Source organism: Callithrix jacchus, chromosome 7 (genome assembly GCF_049354715.1).
Source record: "Callithrix jacchus isolate 240 chromosome 7, calJac240_pri, whole genome shotgun sequence".
NCBI lineage: Eukaryota > Metazoa > Chordata > Mammalia > Primates > Cebidae > Callithrix > Callithrix jacchus.
The window spans coordinates 126,324,457-126,330,456 of record NC_133508.1 but is presented as its reverse complement, the minus strand read 5'-3'; the positions used below and the strand labels follow the sequence as shown (position 1 = coordinate 126,330,456).

The following is a 6,000-nucleotide window of genomic DNA, read 5'->3' as shown; positions in this document are numbered from 1 at the left end:
TGCCATGTGTGTACATATGCAACTATCTTGCGTGTTCTGCACATGTATCTCAAAACCTAAAATGCAATTAAAAAATAAAAATAAATAAATAAATAAGAAAATGTGGTATATATACATGGAATATTATCTAGCCTTAAAAAGGAGACATTTCTGCCATTTGAGACAACATGGATGAAATTGATGAAATAAGCCAAGCAAAGAATGACAAATACCACATGTTCTCACCTATATGTGGACTTTAAAACAATTGAATTAATAGAAGCAGAGAGTAGAAGGGTGGTTACCAGAGTGTGAGGGTGGGAGAAATAAAGAGATGGTGATGAAAGGATACAAAGTCTGATTTACACAGGAGACATTAGCTTTTGTGTGTGTGTGTGTGTGTGTGTGTGTGTGTGGTTTTTTTTTAATCTGTTGCATGGAATGGTGAGTATAGTCAATAATGGTATATTGCATATTTCAAACTTGCTAGGTGAGTAAATTTCAAATGTTCTCACCACAAAAATGACAAATATTTGAGGCAATGGATATGTTAATTATTCTGTATTATATTCATAAACATAACATTACTTAGCATTTTATAAACATATACAATTGTATTTTGTCAGTTTACAATAAGATCAAATTTTTCAATTAAAAAATGTAAAGAACTTATTTTAATGTCAGATATGTATAATAGATTTTTTTTGTAATGGCTAGACAGTTATTATTTGTATGGAAATGTTTTCTGGACCATCCATTTAGTCCTGTTGCCTGCTGATTTTTATTATACTCAGTGCCATACTTTAAAATGATTATAATTTAAGTTTTGTTGTATTATCTGGTACCATAATTTTTTTTAATACATTATATTATGGTTTGGCTCTGTGTCCCCACCCAAATCTCATTTTGTAGCTCTCATGATTCCCATATGTTGTGGGAGGGACCTAGTGGGACATTATTGAATTGTGGGGGCAGGCCATTCCCATGCTGTTCTTGTGACAGTAGACAGTAAATGGTCTCATGAGATGCAATGGTGTCTTTTTTTTTTTTTGAGATGGAGTATCCTTCTTGTTGCCCAGACTGGAATGCAATGGCACGATCTTAGCTCACTGCAACATTCGCCTCCCAGGTTCAAGTGATTCTCCTGCCTCAGCCACTCAAGCAGCTAGGATAACAGGCATGTGCCACCATGCCTGGCTAATTTTGTATTTTTAATGGAGACAGGGTTTCACCATGTTGGTCAACCTGGTCTTGAATACCTGACCTCAGGTGATCCACCCACCTTGACCTCCCAAAGTGTTGAGGTTACAGGTGTGAGCCACCTTGCCCTGCCAGAGATCTGTTGGTTTTAAAAACAGAAGTTGCCCTGCACAAGCATGTAGGCATGTAGAGGTGGGGAATTTTTAGCACCTGTGAAATTTGAGAACATGCTTCTTCATGCATTGTATGTCTCATTAGCATTTAAAATCTCCACCACTGGATGTGATTTTTAGTATTAGAGGAGATTATAATGAGGAAAAACTCAGTGAAAGATTAGTGCTGGAGTCCATCTTGTCTTTAGCCAGCTGGATCTGGTCAGGTTCTTAACAGGAATGCCAGAGTCCCTCTTCAACAACCTTAGGAGAAGTAATTCAAGAACATAAATGGTTAGGTTTTTTCTAATATGGTTAGGGATTCAGCTTGTTCAGCTGAGTTAGGAGCAGGGCAGCTTTCTGCTGTGTGACTTAGGTCAGCTTGCTAAGAGAAGCAAGGAGGTAGGGGAGGGAATATGCCCGGACATGTGAGACCCATGGAGTCTTGGTTATTATGTCTCGTCTGCTGGGACTGAGACGCTTCCACGTACTGTCTCAATTGGAGTGTAATTCCTTTCCAGTTGCAGGAAAACTCTGGTTTCTTGTATGTACTCATATTACAATTTTAATTCTTTCGACTATCTTTCTAAACGACAATGACTTCACTAAAGATGACTCAGTCCTTCAGAAGCCACTCTGACAAACATTTGTCTTCAATAAAACTTCATTTAAGAGGCATCTTCAAAAAGAAAGAGGATAAAATTTCTCTGGCCCAATGGGTAGTATTTGTTTTGGCTGATACGTAGAGGTCTCCAAATGCAAGCAAATCAAACAATTTACTTGCCTAGAGCTGCCTCTCTGTATTCAGCTCTCTCTATTCACCCTCATCTTTCTGATTTCTCTGTTTCAATACCTTCACATACTTCTTCTTCCTCTTGCTCAGACCTCTAGCTTTTCCCAACAACTCTCCTGAAACCCCAAAATTCCAGGGACCTCTGAGACAGGTCACACTTGACAGTTTACTTTAGAAATAAACAGGCTTCCAAATGTACTCATGTTGGGGAGGTCTTGTCATTCATGGCAACATCCAGTCCCTGAGTAGAAAATATTAACCTGAATTTTCAAAATTGTTTACTGATTAGTGTATGACCTACTTTATTGAAAAGAACACTTATTTATTTCTGAATCATGAAGCTTCATGATTGTCTGGCATGTAAACATTTTAGTCAGCATGTTGCAATCTGTATCCGATGATTGTAATCTTTGTATTGTACCTTCCAATGAAAGAGGATAACTGGTGTGAGGAGTTCTATTTCCTTCTAAACTTTCTTATAAAAGCGTTTCAACTTGTAACAGACTCAGGAACACTTCCAACTTTCCAACTTGTAACAGACTGACACACTTTGTTGATTTGTCTTCCAGAATTTATCCTCAATTTGTCTTTCCAAGAAACTGTTATCTAATTATTTGTCTCAGCCTTATTTTGGTGGATACTTCCAAAAATTCTTTCTTCTTATGATCCAGGTATGAAGGGAATTACAAAGTTTAAATCTTGTAACTGAATTAAGCTGAATTAAGAACTCTAAATAAAAGATTTCCCTAAACTCAATTAAGATTGGCAAATATTCATAGAAGAATTTAGAATTCTTTTGGATGAACATGACCCAGGGTTTCCTGATTGTTGTAGATGGAAAGTTTTTGTTTCCCTGAACTCAGCTGTTGAAGCCCTAACTTCCAGTGTGACAGTATTTGGAGATGGGCTCTTTGGGATGTAATTAGGTTTATATTAACTTATGAGGGTGAGGATGTCCTGATGGAATTAATGACCTTATTAGAAGAAGAAGAAATCTTTCTCTTCTTGTCTATGGAAAAGCAAAGAGGAAAGGCCAGGTGAGGGCACCGTAAGTAGGCAGCCATCTAAAACCCAAGAAAAGAACACTTCCCACCCTCTAGAACTGTGAGAAAATAAATTTCTGTTGCTTAAACCACCCAGTACGTGGCATTTTGTTATGACAACCCTAGTGTTGCAGGATGTTTCCTTAGTTCGGCCAAAGACGGTGTTCTTGTCAGTCCCATGGCCATGAAAATTTAGGCTTGCAAATGGTTTGAAGGGTGAACAAAGCAGTGTTTTATTGGGTGAAAGGAAAAAAAGGGGGGATCTGCTAGAGCACTTCCTGCCAGGCAGTTTGAATCTTAGTTTCCACCCAGGAAGAAAAGGGGACAGGCTCAGGCTCCTCCCTATGGCAAAGGTCCTGAATTTCCCCAGGCTCCACCTCCATGGGCAGGCTGATTGGAGTTTCTCCAGGGACCCCCTCCCACTAGCAGTCTCTTTCTCACTAGCAGTCTCACTAGCAGTGTAACACACTGACCTATGTGTGACCTATATCAACTTGCAGTCATGTTGGTTAAAATCTGAAATGCTAAATCCTGGGTGACAAAAGCTGGTTATATTTTCCTGGAAAGGGAGCTATAGAATCCTTCTTCCCACAATAAATCTGAGGGTAAAAAAAAAAAAATTTTTTTTTAAAGGCTGTAAGTGTAGGTTGAAGTCTCCTAAAAGCCAGAGCTGAAACATTTCCAGCAAAAATTAATTGGGCCATAATTCAGTCATGCAAACTGATGAAACTAAAGGAGATTTTCAGAATAGACTAGAAAATACTTTCCAACATTTGGAAGCTAAAGAAGATGTTGATGTAATAGCTACTCTTTTATATTCATTTTGCCAATGGAGTTAATCCTGCAATTGAAGATCCAATTTAAAAATCAATTAGAATGGAAATAGCCCCTTTATCTGCAGGACAATACCTAGTATAGCATTTTGAAAGGGCTTTAGAACAAAAGTGAATCTGGTTCTAAAATAAACTTGTAGCCCTACTAATCCAATGGCTAGGTTACCCATTTTATCACAAGTGACTTGTTGACAAGGTCATGTTTGGATATTGTTAACAGGACACAGGAAAGAAGATTGTGCCATCTTACAAGAAACAAATAAAGATACAAAAATTCCTAATTCGGATCAATCTATGTTCTCACAAAAATCAGAAGAGGAAAAAGCATCCAATATTCTGTCTTATGCTAAACAATCACCGTGAATATGATACTAATATAGATGGTCAACGTCATCAATTCCTGGTAAATAAGGTTGCTACTCTTTTTTCATTAAACCCTGCCATCTTCGCTTAACCTTTTTCTGTGGAGTAAGCCTATTACACAGGCGGTATTTCCAATACCCCACAGATTTTCCCTGTATCTCAGCCCTTAACTGTAACTATTGGGCTTTGACTGCAAAAACATTCCTTTCTATCTTGTGATACCACCCCTGCAAATTTAATCGGAAGAGATTTACTTTGCAAATGGAACTCTAATACTTTTTTGTTTGGTTTTTATTTCTTTTTCTAATTAAAAAATTTTTTTATTGTATTATGATATAATATTTATTATATTATTAAAATTTTTAATATTCTGGGGTACATGTGCAGAACACGCAGGTTTGTTACATAGGTATACACATGCCATGGTGGTTTGCTGCATCCATCACCCCATCATCTACAGTAGGTATATCTCCTAATGCTATCCCTCCCCTATCTTCCCACCCCATGCTATCCCTCCTCTAACCCCCCTAACCCCCGACAGGCCTCAGTGTGTGATGCTCCCCTCCCTGTGTTCATGTGTTCTCATTGTTAAACACTAATTTATTAGTGAGAACAAACCTTATTTAATAAATGGTGTTGGGAAAACTGGCTAGCCATATGCAGAAAGCTGAAACTGGATCCCTTCCTTATACCTTATCCAAAAATTAACTCCAGATGGATTAAAGATTTAAACTTAAGACCTAACACCATGAAAACCCTAGAAGAAAACCTAGGCAATACCATTCAGGACATAGGCATGGGCAAGGACTTCATAACCAAAACACTAAAGGAACCACAATATTAAATGTTCTCCAAAAGGACTAGTTTTCAAGGTTGCAGAGAACACTTCTATTCATAATTGTGTCTGCTCAAGATGCAAGTTTGCCTTCTCCATTATATTTGATACATATCCCAGATAAGGATCTTGACATTATATCTGGCTAGATCTTTTTTTTTTAATTGTGTTTTAGGTTTTGGGGTACATATGAAGAACATGCAAGATTGATGCATAGGTACACACATGGCAGTGTCATGTGCTGCCTTCCTCCCCATCACCTAATCTGGCATTTCTCCCCATGCTATCTCTCCCCAAATCCCCACCCCGCAACTGTCACTACACTATTTCCTCCCTACAGACCCCAGTGTGTGATGCTCCCCTCCACAGGGGAGGGGAGTTCTCATTGTCCATGTGACCTCATTGTTCAACATCCACCTATGAGTGAGAACATGCGGTGTTTGATTTTCTCTTCTTGTGTCAGTTTGCTGAGAATGATGGTTTCCAGGTTCATCCGTGTCCCTACCAAGGACACAAACTCATCATTTTTGATGGCTGCATAGTAGTCCATAGTGTATATGTGCCACATTTTCCCTGTTCAGTCTATCATCGATGGGCATTTGGGTTGGTTCCAGGTCTTTGCTATTGTAAACAGTGCTGCAATGAACATTCGTGTGCATGTGTCCTTATAGTAGAACGATTTATTATCCTTTGGGTGTATACCTTGTAATGGGATTGCTGGGTCAAATGGAATTTCTATTTCTAGGTCCTTAAGGAATCATCACACTGTCTTCCACAATGGTTGAACTAATTTACACTCCCA

The 6,000-nt window shown here is 38.4% G+C and overlaps 1 long non-coding RNA gene across 1 annotated transcript in view; it reads left to right on the top strand.

Moving 5' to 3' along the window:
• The first annotated feature begins 674 nt into the window (after positions 1-674).
• Positions 675-6,000, top strand: part of LOC144577169 (uncharacterized) — a 19,477-nt gene continuing 14,151 nt past the window's right edge. Inside the window, exon 1 of the long non-coding RNA XR_013520552.1 lies at positions 675-4,403. This is a non-coding gene — a long non-coding RNA (uncharacterized LOC144577169). The remainder of the gene's footprint in view (positions 4,404-6,000) is intronic.